Source organism: Sarcophilus harrisii, chromosome 4 (assembly GCF_902635505.1).
Source record: "Sarcophilus harrisii chromosome 4, mSarHar1.11, whole genome shotgun sequence".
Lineage (NCBI taxonomy): Eukaryota > Metazoa > Chordata > Mammalia > Dasyuromorphia > Dasyuridae > Sarcophilus > Sarcophilus harrisii.
This window is the reverse complement of record NC_045429.1, coordinates 70,870,695-70,895,430: the sequence shown is the minus strand read 5'-3', so window position 1 is coordinate 70,895,430 and position 24,736 is coordinate 70,870,695.

The window sequence follows — 24,736 nt, the reverse complement described above, 5'->3', positions numbered from 1 at the left end:
TTAAAGTATTTTCCTAGTATTGTTTTATAACACTAAAGAGTGTATATGAGCATGCTTCCATGGAATGGAGATTCTGCTCACAATCATCAGTTCATAGATAGTACAGACATGGCAGTAAATCTCTGCAGGCCTAAAACCTGATTTCTTTCACCATGACCTTTCCCTTCCCCACTACCTTGGGGAATTCTCATACTTTTGCTATGCTTCTGGAATAACAAATTCAAGTTAAAATACCCTATGTCTAAATCTATGCTGTTGTTATAATGTCACTACACATTTGTTTTACATATTCTTTGGCTTTGGGGTCTGGGACATGGAGAGTGCCATTGTGAGAACAGTGTTTTTACTCTGAGAAATGACTAAAGATCAGAATATATAATGTACATGGAAGAAGAATTAAACATATTCTGAACTATGGTGGGTAGGTTTTGGACCAATTTGTGGAAGTCATTGGCCATACTGTAAAACCTGATACAAATCAGATACCTCTTCTCTAAGATTTAGGGTCAAAGTAAACCTATTTATTATGTATCAGGGACCATCTTTTATTTCTTAGGAGTGCTGTTTGATGGTTTTGAAACCAAAGTGTAGTAGGAGAGAAAAGAACATTGAATTTGGAGTAAGAGAATAACAGTTCAGATCCTGCCCTTGCCAGTGACTTTGGGCAAGTCACTTTAAATTGTCTTAATCTCATTTCCCTCTTATGTAAACTTAGGATGTTGATTAGATGATCTCTAAGGTCCTTCTGAGCTCCAAATCTATTATTAATTGTCTGATTATACAGCTCAGATATCATGAATGCCCTCTATTCACCACAATGAAGGCAAATCAATTCTGCAAATCTTTCTTTGCTGTAATAGATAAGGTCTGACTCAGGTTTTTCTAGCAATTTAGATTTTATGGTAGAACAAAATAAGTCATTTGTAGAATATTTGGACTGGGTAGCGAGGTGTAACAGAGGATACAGTTCTGCATTTGAAGTCAGGAGGACTCATTTTTCTGAGTTCAAATTGGTTCAATTACTTACTAACTGTGTGACTTGGGGCAAGTTACCAATCTTGCTTGCCTCAGTTTCTTCATCTGTAAAATGTGCTAGAGAAAGAAATGGCAAATCATTCACTAGAGTGATTCTGTAAAGAAAACCTCAAATGGGTTCAGAAAGATTCATATACAGGTGTAACAATTTAATAACATCAACAATAGAATATTTGACAGTTAACAAGAGAAGGCGTACTTAGATTACAAAGGAGGATTATTTAGAGAAGAGAAAGTGTATTCAGCAAGGATACAGAATTGATCCAGTTACTTTTCTTCCTCTTTGTTGCCCATGTTGTTCCTTTAATCAGAGGAAATTGTAATTAAGAATTAGAGGAAGAAATAGATGACTTCTCAAGCTTTGATTATTTCTTACCAGAGCCATCAGGAAGGCATGACATCCATCCACAACTTTAGTTCTCTAAAGTAATTAAATCTTGAAGATGCTTTTAATATTGTTAAGAAAAAGCTAGACTGGAAAGACTTACATGAACTGATGCTAAGTGAAGGAAGCAGAACCAAGAGAACATTGTACATAGTAACAACAAAATTGTGATAATCAACTGTGATGGACTTGGCTCTTTGTAATCTTGAATCATCAAGACAATTCTAATACACTTGTGATGGAGAGAGCCATCTGCATCCAGAGAGAGGACCATGGAGACTGAATGTGAATTAAAGTACAGTATTTTCACCTTTTTTTTGTTGATATTATTTATTTGCTTTTTAAAACTTCCTCATGGTTTTTTCCCTCTTGATCTGATTTTTTTTTGTACAGCATGATGAATATGGAAATATAGAACTGCACATGTTTAACCTATATTGCATTCCTTGCTGTCTTGAAAATAAGGGAGGAAGGAGGAAAGGAAGCAAAATTCGGAACACAATGTATAACAAAGATCAATGATGAAAATATATTTGCATGTATTTGGAAAAAATAATATTAAATTTTTTTAGAAAAAGAAAAGATAGTTTGATCTATGTGGGAATGAGGCCTTAGATTGTTCCTATCATATTTTACCTCTTTATGACCTGGATCTTAAGGTTTCTAGTGAAATGTCCCCAACTTCATTGGCTTTAGTTGTTACTGGATAACCTTGAGTAGGGATAAGAGAAACCTAGCAAGAAAACACTGGAGAAAGAACAGATCCAAAACAGTAAGATAACAAACAAAACAAAATAAAAATAAAAGACATCAAGCTCTATAATGATCCTCTGAAGGCATGAATAAACATAGAAGAGAATGGAAATGGGAAATTTAAATCTTCACTTCTCTACTTTAAAAAGTTTGAGCTCCAGATGTTTCAATCTGATCCATGTGGGGAATGATGTCAGATTTTTTACTTCACAACAGATTTCTGATGTAAAGTGTCTGGCAATGAGCAGAGTAGCACCAGAAAAATTAGGATGACAGTTAGGAATATATTTGCTTACCTTACTCTCCCTTCCCCTAACACATAATTATTATATCTGGTAGGTATTATATCTGGTAGGAAAGATATTGCTTTATAAGAACCAATTATTAAATTTTTATTATAAGAATATGCATTGTGGAAATTCACAAATGCTATAAATCAGGGTTTGATTTATTCTTTTGTTGATTGTCTAGGCTTAATAAAGGGACAGAGAAAATGCAAATAAAACATTAAAATTAAAAATGTATTTTGCATATTTCCTCACCCCTTCCCCTTTATTTCCCCTAAAAACCTAGTTATTAAACACTTTTTAGCTTAATCCTATCTGTAGTGCCCATGATGGTGACACTTTCTGTATAGTCTCTGATCCTTAGCATAAATCAGAATCATTTCCTAACAAGACATAAGGGTCCCACCTCAGGGCAACATCAGTGCCGCACCAGGTAAACAGCCAGGGCCTGCAGCCCCCAGCCTAAGAAGACTGAGACAGTGTTCCTTCCACACTGGGAGCAGAGCTCAAATTTAAAAGAAAGGAAAAAAAGATAAAAAAAGATGAACAAACAATAACAGAATCTGACTATAGAAAGTTATTATGTTGAAAGGGAAGATCAAAACACAAACTCAGGAGAAGACAACAAATCAAAACACCTGTGGGCAAAACCTCAAAGGAAAAAGAGGAAGTAGTTTTAAGCTCAGAAAGAACTCAGCAAAGAGCTCAAAAAGGAGCTTAAAAATCACAGAAGAGAGGTAGAAGAAAAATTGGAAAAAGAAATGAGGGTGGTGCAAGAGAATTATGAAAAAAAGAAAAGTTAACAGTTTGGAAGAAAGAAAACTGCTTAAAAATAGAATTGGCTAAATGGAAAGGGAGATATAAGAAATTATCAAGAAAAACTATTCTGATATCCTGGAACCAGAGGGCAAAATAGGTATTGAAAGAATCCAGTTACCTCAGGAAAAAGATTGTAAAATAAAAATTCAAAGGAATATTATAGTTAAATTTCAGAATTATCAGGTAAAGGAAAAAATACTGCAAATGCTCAGAAAGAGATAAATTCAAATATTGGGGAATTTAACCTAAGAGGTTATTTCTCTGTTACATGCATAGTACATGGTTAAATGCCCTTGTACCATCACTCACTCAGTTTTCACCAACCCATTAACTAGAACTTTCCCTTTTCTGAGATCTTCATAGAGGAGTAGTGTGAAGATCGTGTATTTTTAAATCAGCAGGAGTCAGGAATTCAGGTTAGGGGAAAATCGTCAGTCTTTATTCTCAGTGAAGAAGGATCGGAGGTGGAAGAGAATCGGCGAGCAATGTGTGCAGCTGAGTCAAGAAGCTAGCTCGACCAGCAGCCACACAACCAGCAGCTCGGAGTCTCGAACCCAGCCCAATCTCCCCCAGCTTCTCTTCCTCTCTCTCTCTCTCTGCCTCCCCCCACCAAAATCATCATTTCCTATACAACACATCAGGACTTGCACGGAGAGTGGGCAGGGACCATTCTTTATCCAATCATGTATATTAATAGAGTATAGCCCAATTACTATTTAGCCTCACGTACTTGGGACCTCAGTGCATCCACTCAAACCTCAGCCCATTACAGAGTAGAGTGTGGAAAGGAAAATTTTTGCCCCTTTAAAGGCCTCTGCTGTGGGACTACTCCTATTCTTATACAGGGCCTGGGAAAGATAATTTTACCTCCCCTCAGTTGCCATAAAACAAGTTTTCTCTCAATAGCACCATCCCTTCTAGGCTCCCAAACCCTCCTAAGATGTCTAATGATCACTCAATTGCCATTGGGGCCTGATTTTTGTCCCTGGGGCCTGATCTCATTAATTTGACTATTCCTTCCTTTGGTACAGATCACAGCCCAACTATACCTTCATAGCCTGGGCTATTCTTGTCTATATACTTTCATAAATGCTCTATTGATGATTAGTATGTTGTGTATCCATTCATGGGTACCAGTGCATCATTCGAGTTGTTCATTTGTTGTATTTTTCTCTTATGTTACATGACAGAGGTAATTCTTTTTCGGGTATTGTATTTTAGAAACTGTGCTAAATCTGGATCTAATATTCAGTCCCCATCCTCACTTCCCATTAAATTAGATCACTTTTATGACTCTTTGGCTGTAATACTCTTGCTATATCTTCACCACTATCCCTCTCTCTGTATCTACGAAATCAGGGGAGAAGGAGAGAATTGCTAGGTATAGCTATTAACTGAAAAGATCAGAAAGGAAGTATTATAACTCAGACAAGAAACTTTTAAACTTAAGGGCCAAGGGCAGGGAAAGGGAAATAACAGAGGAGCACAATGGCAAGTAAGACAAAGAGAATTTTTCTATATATTTGTCTTAATTATTCCTGTTTCATGAATAGTGAACTAGCTAAGATGTGGATACCAAATGGAAAGGACTGCCTGTAAAGGAGTTTCAGTTCTCACTTAAATGCCAGTTTCTGTTCTCTGCTCTGAGGAAGAGTCAGGATCTGGTTTAGAATTCCTGAGTCTTCATCTAAGACTGGTTTTATTAGAAATATGAAATTAACATGATAGGAATTAGCATTGCATTTAAGGTTCATAAAGCACCTTACATATATTATCTCATTTGATCATCACATCTCTGCGGGGGTAGGTATTATTATTAATTTTATATGAGGAAACTAAATTTCAGAGGGTTTAAGTGGTCACTCAGGTCTGAATCAGAATTTGGCTTTAGGCTTTCAAACTCAAGGTGCAACATTCTGGCCAATGTGTATGGAGAACTAAAACAAATCAAACTATATTTCACCTGGAAATTCTGAATTCTATCTGTATACTGTCTGAGGAAAACCTAGGTCCAGGAAAAATTCTTAGCATTCAAATTCCTGGTAAAAGTTTGGTTTTTTCTATGCTAAGAAAAGCTCTATAGTATTCATATTATTTCTGTGATACCATTATTCCAAAGTCATATAACTAGGACTCAATGAAATATTGGTTTGTCAGTATGATCAGAAATTGATAGATAAGAGAGAGGGAGAAGCAGATTTCATTCAAGGGGAAATTTCCCAGTCTCAAGTATGTCTAGGAATAAGGACATGACCAAGGCATGGGTTCTTCTTCACATTAGTTTCTTTCTTCTCAGAGTCTGTCTGTCTCTCTTTTCATGTCTCTCTGTTCCTCTTTTGACTGTTCCTTGATGACAGTCTGATATTCACTTGTATTTTTACTCAGTTCCAGAAGCTAAGGTACTTTCAGTAGCCAAGATTGTAGAGTAAGCAGTAAATCACCATAACTATCTCATATTCACCTCTGAACATCCATAAAATAGCACTCCCCAAAACAAATCCTGGAACAGCAGATCCAGCAAAAAGATAAGTAAAACGATTTTTGAGCCCCCCCCCAAACTTGGAAGATCAGCAGGAAAGGTCTGTCTTAGTTGGGTAAAAGAGGAATGAAGACCAGATGAGCATCCCAGCAAACTAGCAGCAAGCCCCCTTGAGTATGGGAGATCCTGAACCTCAATATAGTGAGGTAGGCAAATGCCAACACCAGGACTCCAGCCTTCCCCTCTATGCCTCAACATAGCCAGGGGGAATAGGCAGATTCCAGCTCTGAGAACTGCCATAAGCTTCAGTGTATCCCTAGGGAAATGAAAAACACCCTACCAACTTCAGTCTACTGCCTGACACTAGCATTAGAACTCTGGCTCAGCATCAGGTAAGCTGCTAGATACCTAAAGGCTTCTAGCAGAACCAGTCATCCCCACCTCCCCAACGGCTTAGCCCAATACAAGACATAAGGGTCTCACCTCAGAGCAACATCAGTGCTGCACCAGATAAACAGCCAGGGCCTGCAGCCCCCAGCTTAAGAAGGCTAAGACAATGTCCTTTCCACACTGGGAGCAGAGCTCAAATCTAAAAGAAAGGAAAAAAAAAGACTAAAAAAACTGACCAAGCAATAACAGAATCTGACTATAGAAAGTTCTATTGGTGACAGGGAAGATCAAGATACAAACTTCGAAGACAATAATTCAAAACGCTTGTGTGAAAAAAGCTCAGAGGAAAAAAGGAAGTGGTTTCAAGCTCAGAAAGAACTCAGGAAAAAGCTCAAAAAGGAGCTTAAAAATCATAGAAGAGAAGTAGGAGAAAAACTGGGAAAAGAAATGAGGGTAATGCAAGAGAATTATGAAAAAAAAATGAGTCAACAGCTTGAAAGAAAGAAAACTGCTTAAAAAAAATAGAATTGGCTAAATGGAAAGGGAGCTATAAAAAATTATCAAGGAAAACTACCCTGATATCCTGGAACCAGAGAGCAAAATAGGCATTGAAAGAATCCACCAATTACCTTAGGAAAGAGATCTTAAAATTAAAACTCAAAGGAATATTATAGTTAAATTCAGAATTATCAGGTAAAGGAAAAATACTGCAAATGGTCAGAAAGAGATAATTCAAATACTGAGGAGCCATAATCAGAATTACACAGGACTTGCCAGCTGCAATGTTAAAAAAAAAACCAAGGTCATGGAATTGATATTCCAGAAGGCAAAGGAGCTAGGACTATAACCAAGAATCTCTTGTCTAATGATCCAATAGAAGCATAAATAGGTAAAAAGAGAAAAATAAAACATAAGTTCAATAGAACTAAACTGTTTATATCCCTACCAGTAATACAGCTAGAAGAAATATACATAGATGTGCAAGTATGCGTTGAATTTGAGGGAATGGCACAAAAATAATTAAGGGATGAGAAAGAGGAGTAAATTGGATGCAGAAGGAAGTGAGAGGAAGAATTATTTCACACAAAGAGATACAAAACCCCATTATAGTTGAGGGGAAGACAGGAAAGGATGGGCAATAGGCTTTCATCAATATTGGTTCATAATCAGTTGAATATAGAAATATATCTTACCCAACAGGAAAGTAGGAGGGGAAGAAATTAAGTAAAGAGAGATGGATTGACAGAAAAGTGGGCACACAGAAGCAAAACACTGATGAGGAGGAAAAGAATGAAAAGATAGAGGACAAAGAAAAATTGGGAAAACAAATGAGAGTGATGCAAGAGAATTATGAGGAAAAATATAATGCAGGAAAAATATAAGTTAGTAATCATAACTGTGAATGTGAATGATATGAACTCTCCCATAAAATGGAATCAGATAGCAGAGTGGATTAAAAAAAACCCCCAGCAGAATGTTACAATATATTGTTTCAAAAAAAAAAAAAAAAACACTTGAAGCAAAGAGACACACACAGAATAAAGCAGATTCTATTGTACATCATCTGAACTTTAAAAAAAAGGGTGAGGTAGGATAGCAATCCTGATCTCAGACAAAGCAAAAGCAAAAATAGATCTAATTAAGAGAGTTAAGGAATGAAATTACATCTTGCTAAAAAGTACCACAGAAAATGAAGCAATATCAATACCAAAATATATGCGCCAAGCTGTATAGTATCCAGATTCTTAAAGGAGAAGTTAAATGAATTATAGGAAGAAATAGAGTAGCAAAACTATACTAGTGGGAAACCTCACTCTCCCCTCTCAAAACTTAATAAATACAACCCAAAAATAAAGAAGAAAGAAACTAAGGAAGCAAATAGGATATTAGAGAAGATAGACCTTTGGAGAAAACTGAACGGGAAGAGAAAGGAATATATCTCTTTCTCAGTGTCAAATGGCACTTACACAAAATTGACCATGTATAGAACATAAACATCTCAAAATCAAATGTAGAAAGGCATTAATATTACTCAACATTTTAAAGTAAAACATTTACTAAGTGTCTCTTTCTCCAGAAATCTCATCAATATCATCATCATCTTTTTCTACTTCTTTCTTTCCTCTTCCTCCTCTTCCTTCTCCTCCTCCTCTTCCTTTTTCTCATCCTCCTCTTTATTATTTCTTCTTGTTGTTTTGGTTCTTAGTTCTTCTTTTCAGTAAAATCTGGAGAAAATTTCTTCTTTTATGGACATTCAAGGTTATGTGTTTGCTGGTTGATTTCACAACAGAGGAATTTAGCATTATTTTCCCTCCATCCTAATCCCTAGGAGAGAGAACAGGTGGGAGCCTGCTCACAGGTATAGGATCTTTGGCAAACGCCACCCCAGTTTAGCAGAAATTGTGGGTGTAACTCCATGGGAAAGGGCTGCTGAAACCAGAATTAAACTGGTAAGGACTTTTGTAGTTGGGGTGCCACCCAGGTCTGGAATTATTGGTAGCAACAATTCTAGGCTCTCCTGAATATGAATTATCAGGGAGTTCTGCCCATGTCTGATTTGAACCTATAGTTCTGTAAATCATTTTAATTACAAGGGATTCATTCTACCAGAACTCTTCAAAAAGAGAATAGTAGATAATTAATAAATTCTTGTTGCTCAACAGACTGATTTTTCTGGGCCTGATTTCTTGTCTGCACAATAAAGGAGTTGAACTAATGAAACACTTTAGTTCTAAAATTCTAATTATAATAAAAGGGATGAGAAATAAAAGTGAAGGGAAAGAAAGAGAAGCAAAGGGAACCTGGAAAGATTTACACAATCTATGCAAAGTGAAATGCACTATGTATAAAGTAATAGCAATATTGTAAGATGATCAAATGTGAATGACTTGGTTATTTTCAGCAATACAATGATCCAAGACAATTCAGAAAAAATTATTTGAAAAATGCTATCCATCTCCACAAAAAGTACTGATGGTATCTGCATACAGATTGAAGCATATACATACATACATACATATACATATATGTAAACTTCATTTTTGAGGTTTTTTTCCCCAACATGATTATTATGAAAAATTTTACATAACTACACATGTCTTCTCAATGAGGGAAAGTGAGGAAGTAGGAAGGGAGAGAATGTGGAACTCAATTTTTTTAAATGTTAAAAATTGTTTTTATGTGTAACTGATGGAAAAGAAAATACTAAATAAAATCTGAAAAACAAAGGAAAAAAGAAGTGTTATAGTTTAATGGAACCTCCACTAAATCATGGAGGAACCCAGAAAGTTCTCACTTGTTTTATGTTTTGAAGAGCTAAGAAAAGAAGTTTTTGGTTTGGATTTGGAAGGAAAACTATAGTGGAACTAGAACAAGAAACCAAACTTTTATAGACTTTTTTTCAACACTGGGAGCATAGCATGAGAAAGATTTGGGTTGGTAAAGACTAGGCTACAGGTATTGGCTAGTGAAAAACCAGAATAAGCAAATCTTAGAAATACTCTGTAACTGTGACATGCCTATGTAATGGATGTTTCTGCTTATAGTTTGTAGACTCTTCACACACCATTGAAATAATTTATTCTCTCTAACCAACTTTCCTTTCAGTCATTTTTCAGTTGTGTCTGATATTTCATGATCCTACCTGGAGTTTTCTTTGCAAAGATACTGGAGGGATTTGCCATTTCCTTCTCCAACTCATTTTACAGTGAGAAAACAGGCAAACAGAATAAAGTAACAAGCCCAATCACACATCTAGTAACTCTCTGAAACCAGATTTGAACATAGGAACCTGAATCTTCTTGACTTCTCCTATCCAGCACTTTGTACACCTTTGGCACCTCCTAGTTTCTCCTCTAAGTGACTAGTGGAGTATAAATCAGGAGTGTGATGAAGCTGGCTAGAAGCCTTGGGAGAGTAGATTATTAAATTTTCAGTGTAAGCATTAATATCTGAGAAACAGCAATGATTACAAATCTCAGCTTGCTTTGTTTTGTTGATATTTAGACTTTAAGAAAATGATGGAGAAAATGTTAGAATGAACTTAAAGGTATGATGTATATTCGTCTTTCCCTCCCTTCCGCTTTCTTTTGGAGGTCTAGTTGTTAAACATTGACTAGCATACCCCTGAGTGTGATATTTCTGATGATTCGTCATTAAGTGAAAGCCAGAAAATAGAATAAAGAGCTGACAACTAAGTGTTATAGTTCCAAAAGCAGGTTACTCACTGCATTAGGGAGTAAGGGAAGAAAAAGGAAGAAAGGAGGAGCGAATAGGAGAAAAAGGAGGGAGTGATGCTCTTGTAGGTTTTTTGTAACTTATGAAACATATGCAAGAATTAGAAAGGACTTTAGTTGAACCGCCTCATTCTAGATGAGAAAATAACCAAAATGATGTTACTTGCCCAAGTTCATATAGATAATGTCAGAGATGAGATTTAAACTCAAGGAATGAAATGAACATCACCCAAAGATGAATCAGAGATAGTTCTGGGAGGGAATTTCAGAGATCATGCAATCTAACACCTTACTCTCTATTTGTTCTTCTGCTTTGGAACTCTTCTGTTAGAACCAGACTGAATGATATCTCAAAACAATGTGATATTATCATATGATATTTTCCCCCAATTTTGAACACATTTTCTCCTGTTGATGACATATAATAAAATTTTACCATTGCTATCTCTATGCTGTAACCAAATAGAACTCTGGTACAAGACGGGGCAGTATATAGTGGATTGACTACTTGGCTGGAAGTTAGAAAGTTCTGGGTTCAAATCCTGTTTCTGACTTCTACTAGTTTAATCATGGGAAAATCACTAAGCCTTTCTGAGCCTGAATTTCCTCACCTGTAAAACGTGAATAATAATGGCTATGTACTTATTTCACAAGGTTGATATAAAACTTAGAGCTAAAAAGTTAGATTGTTTCAAAGTTAGATACCTACTAGCTGTGATATTGGATAAGCCATTTAATCTCTGTCTACATCAGTTTCTCATCATAGCACCTATCTTCAAGGATGTTGTGTAAATCAAATGCGATAAAATGTGTAAAGTGTTTAGCATGGTACTATGTAAATAGTAGAGTACTATTAATAATAAATACTAGTACCTTTACTAGTAAATACTAGTTATTATTATTAATACATTAAAATATTTTTACAAACTTTAAAATACTATATAAATGGCAGTGATCATTACTCTGATTCTATCCTAATCCCTAATTATCCAAACTTTAACTATGACTGCAAAGGTCAATTCCAGACCTCCTGGAGACATTCTGAAATTCTCCAACACATTGCTTTGGAAAGCTCTGTCTCCTGGGGCACTTTTGAGGGGATTGTCACTCTTCCAATTGCAAAATTGTTCCCTTTCTCCTCCTCTATTCCAGGTTTCTAAAGTCTGACTTTGGGCCCATTTCAAAACCTATAATTGGAATGGTTAGAAAGCTAGACCCATTCGGAAAATGGGTTCTGGGTTTTTCAAGGATACCATTCATAGCTCATTGGGAAAAAAAACACCAGAGATTACTTTGCCTTTCAAAATTCACTCACTCATTTCAAAAACCATGTCAGAATTCTCCTCTGAAAATGACCATCCATTTCAAATCCAAATCCAAATCACAAAACATATTCCGAACCAGCTTTTAGTACAACATTGGAAATAAAGGTGAAATTTCAACTTAAAGTTTTCAGAGGTACCTTCACATAGATTTCTCCCCTGTACAATTTACCATTTTTGGAGTTTTGACCTTTCTATAGGATTTTCTGCTGAGGGTGGAGGGAGAGGTAGAGAGGATGGGATGTCTGTCTAAAATTTTGTACCCCCACCCTGACCTCCCTATTCTCTCCCCAAGAAATCCCTATATTATGTTTGGATTTGATTTGTCTTCTCTGACTCTAGAAATTTAATATTATGCATTATAGGAAACACATGGTAGCTCTTTGAAGGATGAGAAGGCCAGTAGACTCCAGAGAATCCCAATGGTAGCCTCCATGTAAATGAACATGGAAACAGTTGCTAAAAATAATGATCATTTTGGGAATGTGCTAACCAATACAGACTTATGGTCAGGGACACATTTGTGGTATAGTGGAGAGGGAGTTAGATTCAGAGTCCTAGGATCACAGAATATTTAGGTCCAAATCCTAATTGAACCATCATTGGTAAACTAGGAAATATGTGACCCTGGGCAACATATTTCTATTTGAACCTTGAGTTTTTCATCTGTAAAATTTGGACTAGGTGACATCTGAGAATTCTTCAAACTTAGAATCTGATTCAAAGATATTTATGACCCAGAGACATTTGGACAGAATAGTGGATGGTCTACATGAAAAAATGAAAGATCTTTGGTGAGATGAGTTAGTGGAAACTATTAGAATTTCAGTGTTTTCTTCCCACTTGAGTGATTTGTTAATATTAACCTTTACATTCAGCATACTCTACCTACTTTCTAAAATCGTGTTTAAAATTGGGACATTCATTCACTCATTCATTCAACAAACCTTTATTAAGTTCCTATCAAGTGCAGAAGATTGTGCCAAACATTGGGAATAATACAATGTTTTCAATGCCCTCATTGAGGTTTAAGACTAATAGGAGGAGATATATATATATGTATGTATGTGTATATATATATATACATATATATATATATATACAAACTTAGATAAATAAGATATGCAATATTACATAATTAAAATACAGAGGTACAAAAGAAAGTGCCATGTGCAGTATGAAGCAAAAGATCCTTATCTGGGAAGTTTAATTGAGGAGTCTGGGAAGCATCAGGGAAGGTTTCATGGAGGAGGTGACTTTGTGATCAGACTTTAGAAGATAAAATAGCAGGAAAATTATAAAGATCAATCAGAATTCTGAAAGGGTGGTATGAAAGGACAATCACAACCCCTTTGAGGAGATGGAACATATACAGATAATGTATATTGCGTGTATTGCTATTTTTCGATGTATTGATCTGTATCAGATCTTCCAAGATAGTCGTCCGAATGGAAAGGTGCCTCACCTCTCACATATCTACTCCAGAAAAATCCTGAAGCTTGCACTAGATTGAATAATGCTCAAGAAATTCAATGAAAAATTATAGGAAGTGATTTCTTTTACCTTTAACCACACAAGAGGTTATCCAGAAGCTCAAGAAAAAGAGGAAAGCAGAAATACAGCATAAAATAGCATGAATCAGTACTAAGGCAAGGTCAGCCCCTGGGGCAACCAGAGGATGTCCAGAGACAAGTATAGACCATAAGCTTGTAGGTACAGAGGCAGCAAGATGGAAGGGCTTCAAGAGAAAATCCTAACATGGTCTGAAAGTCTCATGGTGGTAACTTTGGACTTTGGAATTCCTGGGGAACACTAGTGGGCAGCAAATAGCATGCTCATTTCAGGACACCCAGGTCTCTGAGATCCCAAATTATTTGTCCTAAGATGCCAGAGAAGGTCCTGAAGATCTAGTGCTCAGAACCTCAAATGTCTAGGGTATCTAATCCCACAATTGTGGAGATCAGTGTAGCAATGTAGGGTAGGTATCCAGAGCAAGAGCAAAGAAAACAAATTACTCTATCCAAAAGCATAGCAGACATGAGAATCTTGTGTTGGTACAAAGTTTAGAGAGACAAAGGTAAGAATGAGAGATAGAACAGAAGAAGGAATGAGTTTAAGGATAAGGAGGTTAGATCATAAATTAAGTTTTGTATTGAGTTTGTTGCCTTACTGAAATATACAGGGTGAGAAGTTCTACAGAGGGTTAGATTTGTGAAAGAGAAATTGTGACTCAGTGTCTCATATCTATAGTCCCTCACCTGTGCAAAAAAAATAGGAGGAAGAAGGTCCCTTCTCCTGCCTTTTCTTTGGGGATAATTAGGGCTGGAACATTTAGTTTTTATTGAGTTTTTTGTTGGTGTTTCCATTTCCATTGTCATAGTCCTTGTGCATAAGAGTTTCTCAATTCTGCTTATTTTACTTTATATCAGTGCATATCAATCATTTGATGCTTCTCTGTCTTGAATACATTAATGTTTTCTTATAACACATCCTAGTGCATGGTGTTTATATGCCTCATTATTTTTAGCCATTTCCTAATCAGTGGGCATTGGCTTTATTTCCAATTCTTTGTTACTACAAAAAGTGTTGCTTGCTAGCTTTTTTTCCATCTAATTTTCCTGTTTCTCTGTCTTAGCCCTGTCCTTCTCCCTAGATTCACCTAGTGGAAACTGATGAGGTTTTTGGATTCTGGCTACCATTTGGCCTCTCTGCTGTTTAGCTAAACTCTAATTTCTGCCAATTTATTGGTCTACTCTGTCTCCCACTGTGGCTCAAATCATGATGAGAGATGAGATTTGTCAGTTGTCTGAAAAACTGATTGGTTACAGAGAGAGAAGGGTCATTGGTAAGAGGACAGGTCACATGCTAAGAATGTGCTCATTAGGATTAGAAGATGGCTGTTTCTAAGGGTGGGTCCACTTAATTTATAAAAAATGACCAAATATAAAGGAGAAAATGGGTGTGACTTTTAAAGAATTATTAGTACTTTTAGAATATTATCCCAAATTGTACATGAATCATATCCCATTGTAGGATGGAAATAATACAGTTTGCATTGGGTATAAATGTCTTAAGAGAACGTTATGTACAATCTGGAATCATAAGATAACGATCCTCAAGATCCTTGAATCCCAAATGAAACTGAGACCCTTAATGATTACAAGATTCACTCAGTCATATATTATGTCACTAAATAGTAGATCTAGGATCCAATTCTGAGGCTCCTGTATTTCTATTTTCTCTTTTAAAAAAAAAGAATAACTGTCCTTCAGCATTTCTTTTTCATGTCAGTCTTGGCTGTCTAAAAAAAAACTGGAGTGTGACCATTATATGAGTAAAAGCTTACAGCAAACAGGGCTGTGCATTTTCTTCATGAGACAGGCTGACTGGAATGAATACCAAGTAATTCATAGATTGTGATGAACTTATTTATGTCATTTGCCATAATAAGTGAGAAATCAGGCAGTTTCCATATGGATTATTTTTAAAACTTACTTTGTAATTCCAAAACAGGGGTGTGGAGTATGGCTATTTGGGATGGAGGACATTCCAGTAAGTATGATCAAAGTCAGTAATGGGAAAGGACCATTCAGTCATAGCAAGGATCTCTCAATTATAAGGGAGGACTAGACTGTTAGAGAGTGTAAGTTATGGTTGTTAGACAGTTGGGTCAATATTCATAAGTAATATGTTAGATTTTGGGTGGAGAGTGGGTGGGAAAATAAGTTTAGATTTGTGATTTCATCAGTGGGGGAAACTTCATGTGGAAACAGTCCAGTAAAAATCAGCATCTGGTTTGGTAAACTATATTATTAGAGCCGAGGTTCTTAACCTTGCTTGTGTGCTGCTTTGCTATTCTGGGGAAGCATATGGCTTCCATCTTGGAAAAATGTCTTTAAATGAATAAAATAAAATACATAGGGTCACAAAGGAAGTCAATTATATCCAGTCATTCAACAGACATTAGGTGTTTATTAGGTGACCTGCGCTGAGCTAAAAGCTTGAGATACAAAGAAAGAGGAGAATTAATTCCTTTCCTCAAGAATCTTGGAGGAGAAAGGAAGAGAACATACAAACAATTATGATAAACTACAATAGGCAATCAGGAAGAATATTCCATTGGAGAAAACAGAGGTAACCACTAATATTAAGGCATCTTTTCAAAGGTAAGATTTTTAGCTGGAACTTGAAGGATGCTAGGGAGCAGAGATAAGCAGACACACCATTCTAGGCCTGGGGGCAGCCAGTGAAAATGCCAGGAGTCAGAAGCTGGAATGTCTTCTTGGAGGGTCAGCAAAAAGACCATATCATTGGATTATGGAGTGGAGGAGAATAAGGTACCAGAAGACTGGAGAAATAAAGGTGGGTAAGATTGTGAAGTGCTTTCAAAGCCAAATAATACTTTATATTCAGTCATCAAGGTGACAAGGAGCTGCTGGAATTTATTGAAAGGGGAAGAGGAGGGATAGAACATTGTGTAATTAGGATGGAATTAAAGCTCTGGAGAGGTGAGGCTTTAAATTAATTCACTTTCCTGAATCATGAGTGAGGTAGTTTGTTACGGAAAGTACTATTTATTCCAACTTCATAGATGAAGAAATTGTGTCTCAGATTACTTAAATCACTTGGATAAGGTGACGTTTGGCAAGAGTCAGAAAGCAAGTTCCAAGTCCTTTTCCTGTCGTCCATGCTTCCTCTCATGAACTGAGGCTGCTGCTTTTATATCTGTCATCAGGCATATCTATGACCAGAGCAAACAGGGCTGGTAATTGTCTCCACCAGGACCTGAGGGGAGGTAGTGGTCAGTCAAGGTGGTGATGGCTATGATTAATTTAACTTGTGTTGCTCAAGCTACCTCTGTATCTTTCTGACTTACCCTGCTCTAAACACTCAAATAAGCAAATAAAAGATAATTTAAGAAGGATTAAGGGACTAAAAATATAAGGCATCAAGAGAGGCTTCCTGGTGGAGAAGGCAATGAGCTTAAAGGAATCTAAGGATTCTAAAAGGCAGAAGAAAGAGGAAATATATTATAGGCATGGCATAAAGTATATTCTAGGCATGGAAAGGCCACAGATGTAGGGGATAGGATGCCAAGCTCAGGAAACATATATATATATATATATATATATATATATATGTATATACATATATATTTCTATTTTTATGTAGATATATATGCATATATAATATGTATATAACACATACATATAATATATACATATATTATATATACACATTATATATATTTGTATTTCCCCCCTGAACTTGATATGCATTCATATTTATATTCCCCCCAACACACACACACATATACACATATGAATAAAATTAAATCCAGAATTTCATAAGATTGGAGGAAACCTTTAGTTGTACTTGGATCTACCACATCTAATCTTGGTTCAGGTAGGTAGAAACACAAGGACAGAAATTCTTTTTTTTTTTTTTTAAATTTAATAGCCTTTTATTTACAGGTTATATGTATGGGTAACTTTACAGCGTTAACAATTGCCAAACCTCTTGTTCCAATTTTTCACCTCTTACCCCCCCACCCCCTCCCCTAGATGGCAGGATGACCAGTAGATGTTAAATACATTAAAATATAAATTAGATACACAATAAGTATACATGACCAAAACATTATTTTGCTGTATAAAAAGAATCAGACTCTGAAATATTGTACAATTAGCTTGTGAAGGAAATAAAAAATGCAGGTGGGCATAAATATAGGGATTGGGAATTCAATGTAATGGTTTTTAGTCATCTCCCAGAGTTCTTTCTCTGGGCGTAGCTGGTTCAGTTCATTACTGCTCCATTGGAAATGATTTGGTTGATCTCGTTGCTGAGGATGGCCAGGTCCATCAGAACTGGTCATCATATAGTATTGTTGTTGAAGTATATAATGATCTCCTGGTCCTACTCATTTCACTCAGCATCAGTTCGTGTAAGTTTCTCCAGGCCTTTCTGAAATCATCCTGTTGGTCATTTCTTACAGAACAGTAATATTCCATAATATTCATATACCACAATTTATTCAGCCATTCTCCAACTGATGGACATCCATTCAGTTTCCAGTTTCTAGCCACTACAAAGAGGGCTGCCACAAACATTCGTGCACATACAGGTCCCTTTCCCTTCTTTATAATCTCTTTGGGATATAAGCCCAGTAGTAACACTGCTGGATCAAAGGGTATGCACAGTTTGATAACTTTTTGAGCATAATTCCAAACTACTCTCCAAAATGGTTGGATTCATTCACAACTCCACCAACAATGCATCAATGTCCCAGTTTTCTCACATCCCCTCCAACAATCATCATTATTTTTTCCTGTCATCTTAGCCAATCTGACAGGTGTGTAGTGGTATCTTAGAGTTGTCTTAATTTGCATTTCTCTGATTAATAATGACTTGGAGCATCTTTTCATATGACTAGAAATAGTTTCAATTTCTTCATCTGAGAATTGTCTGTTAAGGACAGAAATTCTACAACCCTCCTCAATAAACCAGGGAGCTCTTTATCTTTCAATTAAATCTTCCAGATGTTCATATTCACCTGTGGATTGATACTCAATCTTGCTGATGATTTGGAATTCAGGGCAAAGAAGAAACTGGGGTGGAAATTATGGGAAAAGAGGAAGTTTCAATTGTTGAGTGGGTGATTGAACTGGAATAATAAGCCTGCTCACCTTGACCCTCATCTATAATAATGCCAGATGGAAAATGGAATCCATGAAGGTTTTGCTCAGTTTGTGGTACATTTATATTTCTCTGGTTCTTTCCTCCTTTACTTCTTTGCAGAAAGGCTGGTATTTGTGTAGGACTTGGGTCAAGAAGGGGATAGGGAGTGGAGCAGTTCAGCTGGTCCCAGGAAATGTCCTAAACAAAACTTGTGATCTTCCTTAAAGATTTGCTTGCGGCTCTGTCTATGGAGCTCAAGACCCTGCTGGAAATTTGTGTGTTTTGGATTGCTCTGCCTGCCTGCCTGCCTCAGAGGCATGTTTGCTAGTGTGAAGTATCCTCTTCAGACCCCACCCTTGGTCTGTCCTCTATTAAAAAAGATCTAAAAAAAATCAGTGAAGGCCTGATCTAAAATATGTCCATCCCAGCCCTTCCTTGTTTACTGGAACATTGGGTCACTGGGGTAGGAGCAAGAGTACTGTCTCTAGGCAGTTCACAGAGGCTGAGGTGGAGTCTTATGCTATCAAAGCCTATCCCCTTCCCTCCCACTGGGTTTTCTTGGAAATTCCAAGACAAGTCTCAGTGTGCATCTTCACATAAAAATTCCACTGCCACAGCTGCTCTTAACTCAGCCAAACCCATTCTGTTGTTCCTTCTTAAATTCAGGTACTCTGAGAGGTTAGATATTAATAGCCCAACCAAGGAGGAAAACACAAGTTGGGAAGGCAGGAATCCAGGATCCTTTCTTTCCTGGGTCTCATACTGGGAACTAGGTAGCATAAGCTTCCCCAATCTTAATTTCCTTTCCTAATGAGTTGAGGGAAAGTGAAATGCCTGTGATAACTTGTTGGATCAAAGACTCCAAGTGTGCTGCTCATTTCCTGCTGTTTCTTTCCCCCTTTAAACCATTATGTGCTTCCTTTTTCTCCTCCTTTGCTTCTTTGATTTCTTCTCTGGAAATAGTCATCACAACCATTCCTGTCCCACATTCACAAAAAGATCACATTGAAAGAAGGAAAAAAAAAAAAAGACCCAAACACCTAAAGTCAGTCACTCATTAAGTATTTGTATTAAGTGCCTATAATGTGCTAAACACTGGGGATGCTTAAAACATTCTTACAAGACAGGGTTTGCCTTTTATGGTTTTTTAAAGTGCCTTCTGCCTTTGTTATCAATTGTATCATAAGAATTTAAAATTTTCTTTTGTTAGTCAATAACAATTCACATTCATCTTTGTATAAGGGGGCTTGTTGATTATTGTACAAGTATGAATCTTAACCAAATAAGCATGTAACAGTAAGTGATGAGAAGAAAATATCAGAGGAGTTAATAGTTACAGGAAGAGGTTTGTCAACATCAAGGAGAGTTTTCCTTTTTCCTCATGAAGAAGATAAGTGACATAGCAGCTAGGTGGTTCATTGGGCAGAACCTAAGACCAAGAGTCAGAAAGACCCAACTTCAAATCCAGTCTCAGGGACTTACTGGTTGTATGACTGTGGAAAAGTCACAACCCATCTGCTTCAATTTCTTCAACTATGAAAGAGTATAATAATATCACCTATTCCCCAAGATTGATATGAGGATTAAATAAGGTATATTTGTAAAGCACTTAACATAGTGCCTGAGAGAGTAGGTGCTTAATAAATGCTTGCTTCGGCCATTCTTCAATTGATAAATGGTCAAAGGATATGAACAGACAATTTTCAGATAAAGAAATTTGAAACCATTTCTAATCACATGAAAAGGTGCTCTAAATAGCTATTGATCAGAAAGAGAAATGCAAATTAAGACAACTCTGAGATACCACTTCACATCTCTCAGATTGGCTAAGATGACAGGATAAGATAATGACAAATATTGAAGGGGATGTGAAAAAACTGGGATACTGATATATTGTTGGTGGAACTGTGAACACATCCAAACATTCTGGAGAGCAATTTGAAACTATGCCCAAAGGGCACCTTTTGATCCATCAGTATTTCTACTGGACTTGTATCCCAAAGAGATCATAAAGGAGGGAAAGGGATCCACATGTGCAAAAATGTTTGTAGCACCCTCTTTGTAGTGGCAAGAAACTGGAAACTGAGTGGATGCTTATTGGTTAGAGAATAGCTGACTTAGTTATGGTATATGAATGTTATGGAATATTATTGTTCTATAAGAAATGATCAGCAGGATGATTTCAGAGAGACCTGAAGAGACATGAATTGATCCTAATTGAAGTGAGTAGAACCAGGAGATCATTGTACCTGGAAACAAGATTATATGAAGATGAACTCTAATGGATGTGGCTCTTTTCAACAATGAGGGAGATGATTGAGGCCAATTCCAGTGATCTTGTAATGAAGAAAGCTATCTACATCCACAGAGAGGACTGTGGGAACTGAGTGTAGATTACAACATAGCATTTTCACACTTTTTGTTGTTGTCTGCTTGCATTTTGTTTTCTTTCTTATTTTTTCCCCTTTTTGATCTGATTTTTCTTGTGCAACATGGTAATTGTAGAAATCCATATAGAAGAATTGCATATATTTAACTTATATTGGATTACTAGCCATCTAGGGAAGGGGATGAGGAAAAAGGAGGACATTTGGAAATTTTTTTTGCAAGGATCAATGTTGAAAAATTATTCATGCATATGTTTTGAAAATAAAAAGCTTTAATTTTAAAAAAATCCACCTCACAGATAAAAGATTGAAAAGGCATAAAGAAAAAAAAAAGCATTTGAGAAAATTCAACACTCATTCCAATTAAAAACAGTGGAAAGTAAAAAAATAAAATGCTTGATTCTTTCTTTCCTGACATGAGTTTATATGCAAGAACATCCCAATCCTTGATCAGAAAGATTCAGATAGTGCTTTGAGACATGGTTCAGTTGATTGCATTGTGTGCTATTTTTCTTTCGATATTTCCTTGTTCACTTAAAACAAGTGTCTTGTTTTGTTATGACATAAGTTTTAAGTAATGATAATAGCCGGAACTAAATAGAAAGAGCCTTAGTTAGGTAGGGACTAATCCAAATGAGGTATTTGAATTTTGAACCCTAAGTAGACTTTTTGAGAATAACAAGAAAGGCAGTGAAGGGATGTTTGGTGCATAGGGGCAGTGTACACTCATGATATACTGTGGAATCTCCATCTTTAATCATTTAAAATTTTAAAGATAGTTATTATTATTGTTGTTATGTGTGAGAGAGAAGGAACAGAGGAAAGAGGAGAAGAAAGAGAAGGAGGAAAAGAAGGAGGAGGAAGAGAACAAGAACAAGAAGGAGGAGGAAGAGAAGGATAAGAAGAGGAGAAAAAGGAAAAAGAACCAAGAACAACAACAAAAAGGAGAAGAGGAAGAAGAAAAGAAGAAACCCTGATTGAGCACAAGGCTATTCCTCTGGCAATGAAAATTATCTTCATGACTTTCTCTTCCTGGCCACACCACTAGTTGCTGTAGTACATACACTTATATCTATATGTATATGGTGCTATCAGAGTGTTTATCAGTATTGTTAAATTATTATTAATACTGTTATTCTGTTGCATGCTACATCTGTGTTTTTGAATAGACTGACATTCACAATCTCCTCCCTCCTCACATCCATCTTTTGGAATCCTTAGCTTCTCTCAAAGCTCAGCTCAAGGATGACCTTTTATATGAAGCCTTTATATTCCCCAGTTTTTAATTATTCCCTCATAGAATAACTTTATATTTAATCTATTAACAAGTATTTTCTAAGCACCCATCATGTGCCAGGTATTGTACCAAGTATGGGGATACAAATAAAAAGAATCAAATAATTTTAGTTTGTACATATTTTCTCTCTTGATAGAATATCTCCTTGAAGATTTTTCATTTTACTTTTGCTTCACCAATACCTGGAACAGTGCTTGGTATACAGTGGGCACACAATAAATACTGAAGATAAAATATATTATGACTATTCAATTATTGTAAAATTGGTCTAAATAGTAGGAATAGATACTTATAGTAGAAATACTACAGTATAGTAGAATAGACTATTTTTTATTATGGAAAAGATGTTGATTGATGAATTCCTTAATAATACACACACACACATACATATGTGGATATACACATATACAGTTCAATATTATATCCCTTTTGTGTCTTTTATCATCTGGCAGATGGCTGACTTTAAAGGAAGCATTAATCATCTCTAGTAGTTTTTGGTTGGTTGCTAATATTGGAATGAGCTAACAAGAAAGTCTAAAAACAGTCTCTGTGTTTTGGCCTCTTAGATGAAGAATCTTGAAACAGAAAATTCTAATGTGCACAACTCAACTGCCTTCATGATTTTTCTTTTTTTTAAATGTGTAAACATATTTATTCAATTTTCTTGCTGCACAAGAAAAATCAGATAAAAAAGAAACGTAAATGAGTAAGAGAACAAAATGCAAGTAAATAATAACAGAAAGAGTAAGAATTATGTTGTGATCCACATTCAGTACTTTCTTTGGGTATAGATGGCTTCCTTTGTCACAAGATCATTGGAACTTGCTTGAATCATCTCATTGTTGGAAAGAGTCATGTTCATCAGAATTGATCATCATATAATCTTGCTGTTGTTGTGTACAATGATCTCCTGGTTCTGCTCATTTCACTCAGCATCAGTTCATTTACGTCTCTCCAGGCCTCTCTAAAATCATTCTGTTGGTCATTTCTTATAGGACTAATATTATATAACATTCATATACCATAACTTATTCAGCCATTCTCCAACTGATGGGCATCCAGTCAGTTTCCAGTTTCTTGCCACTACAAAGAGGGCTGTCACAAACATTTTAGGACATGTGGGTCCCTTTCCTTTCTTTAAGGTCTCTTTGGAATATAGCTCCAATAGAAACACTGCTGGATCAAAGGGTATGCACAGTTTGATACCTTTTTGAACATAGTTCCAAATTGCTCTCCAGAATGGTTGGATCCATTCACAGTTCCACCAACAATGTATTAGTGTCCCTGTTTTCCCACATCCCCTCCAACATTTGTCATTATTTTTTCCTGTCATCTTAGCCACTCTGAGAGGTGTGAAGTGGTATTTGAGAGTTATCTTAATTTGCATTTCTCTAATCAATAGTGATTTAGAGCATTTTTTCATATGACTAGAAATGGTTTTAATTTCTTCATCTGAAAATTGTCTATTTGTATTCTTTGACCATTTATCAATTGGAGAATGGCTTGAATGTTAAATTCTGCATATATTTTAGAAATGAGGCCTTTATCAGAACCCTTAAGCCATCATCCTTTTTCATGTTGACATAAAATTTCCTATTTTATTATGGTGAGAATAAAGTAGACCACATCCATTATTCCAGAATTTACAAGGCTTCCCCTTCTAATGAACAACAATGAACCCAAGGGAAATTAGGGTATTGGATCTTCATTGAATATATATCTTATACTTTGTCTAAATATCTCAAAGTAGTCTTGGTATAATTTCTTAATCAGGACAGAATTTCCCAAAATATGTTACATCAGAATAGGAATTCACTTTGTTTCTAAGTTACCCAGGACAGCCAAGGACAAGACCAAGCTAATGGTAGTTTTTTGTTTTGTTTTATTTTGAATTTAAACTACAAGTATAAAGAGTCCAGAGCCCATTCATGATAATATGAACATTTGAACATCTCTAAGAAAGACTTGTTTTATCAGGCAACAATGAAGGATGCCAATATTTGATATAATTACAGGAAGACTTCTTTCTGGAGAGGATATTCAGAAAGGACCTTGGTTTCCCCTATTTCTGAACTTTAAATAATGTAGAGACTGTAAAGGTTTTATAGGAGCAATCCCTACCATTGCCTGAGGTAAAGGTGACCCCGCCAAAGATACTCTAAGTAGGAGTTCTAACAGCCTAAGGTGGGCAAAAATAGTCCTGGCTTCAAGTGAATGCTAGTTGATAGTACTAGAGGACAGAGAAAGTATTGCTAGGATATTAAAAGATGCCTTCACCAAATTGCTCTGTCAGCTATCATTATATGTTTGGAAATCTTGATGGCTTCTCCACTTTACTCCAAACATATAATTGAAGACCCAGAGTCACTCAATCCAAATCAAAACCACATGACTCACAGATGCCTGACTAGGTCCAGTGTCACCAAGCTGAGAGTTAGTTGGGTTACTCGGAACCATTAGACCCAGGACAACTTTCCTCAGTGTAGTTTCATGTAATCTAAAGCTGAATCTAGGGTCACTTAGCATGAATATGAATCAATTATTTTAGAACGAAATGACTTAGGGTCCCAAGCTTCTAAGTCCAAAATCTGAGCTTGTTATAGAACCTGGAATCATCTCTTCCCTCATGTCCATTTCTCCTTCTTCCCCATCCTTCTAGACTTGAAAAT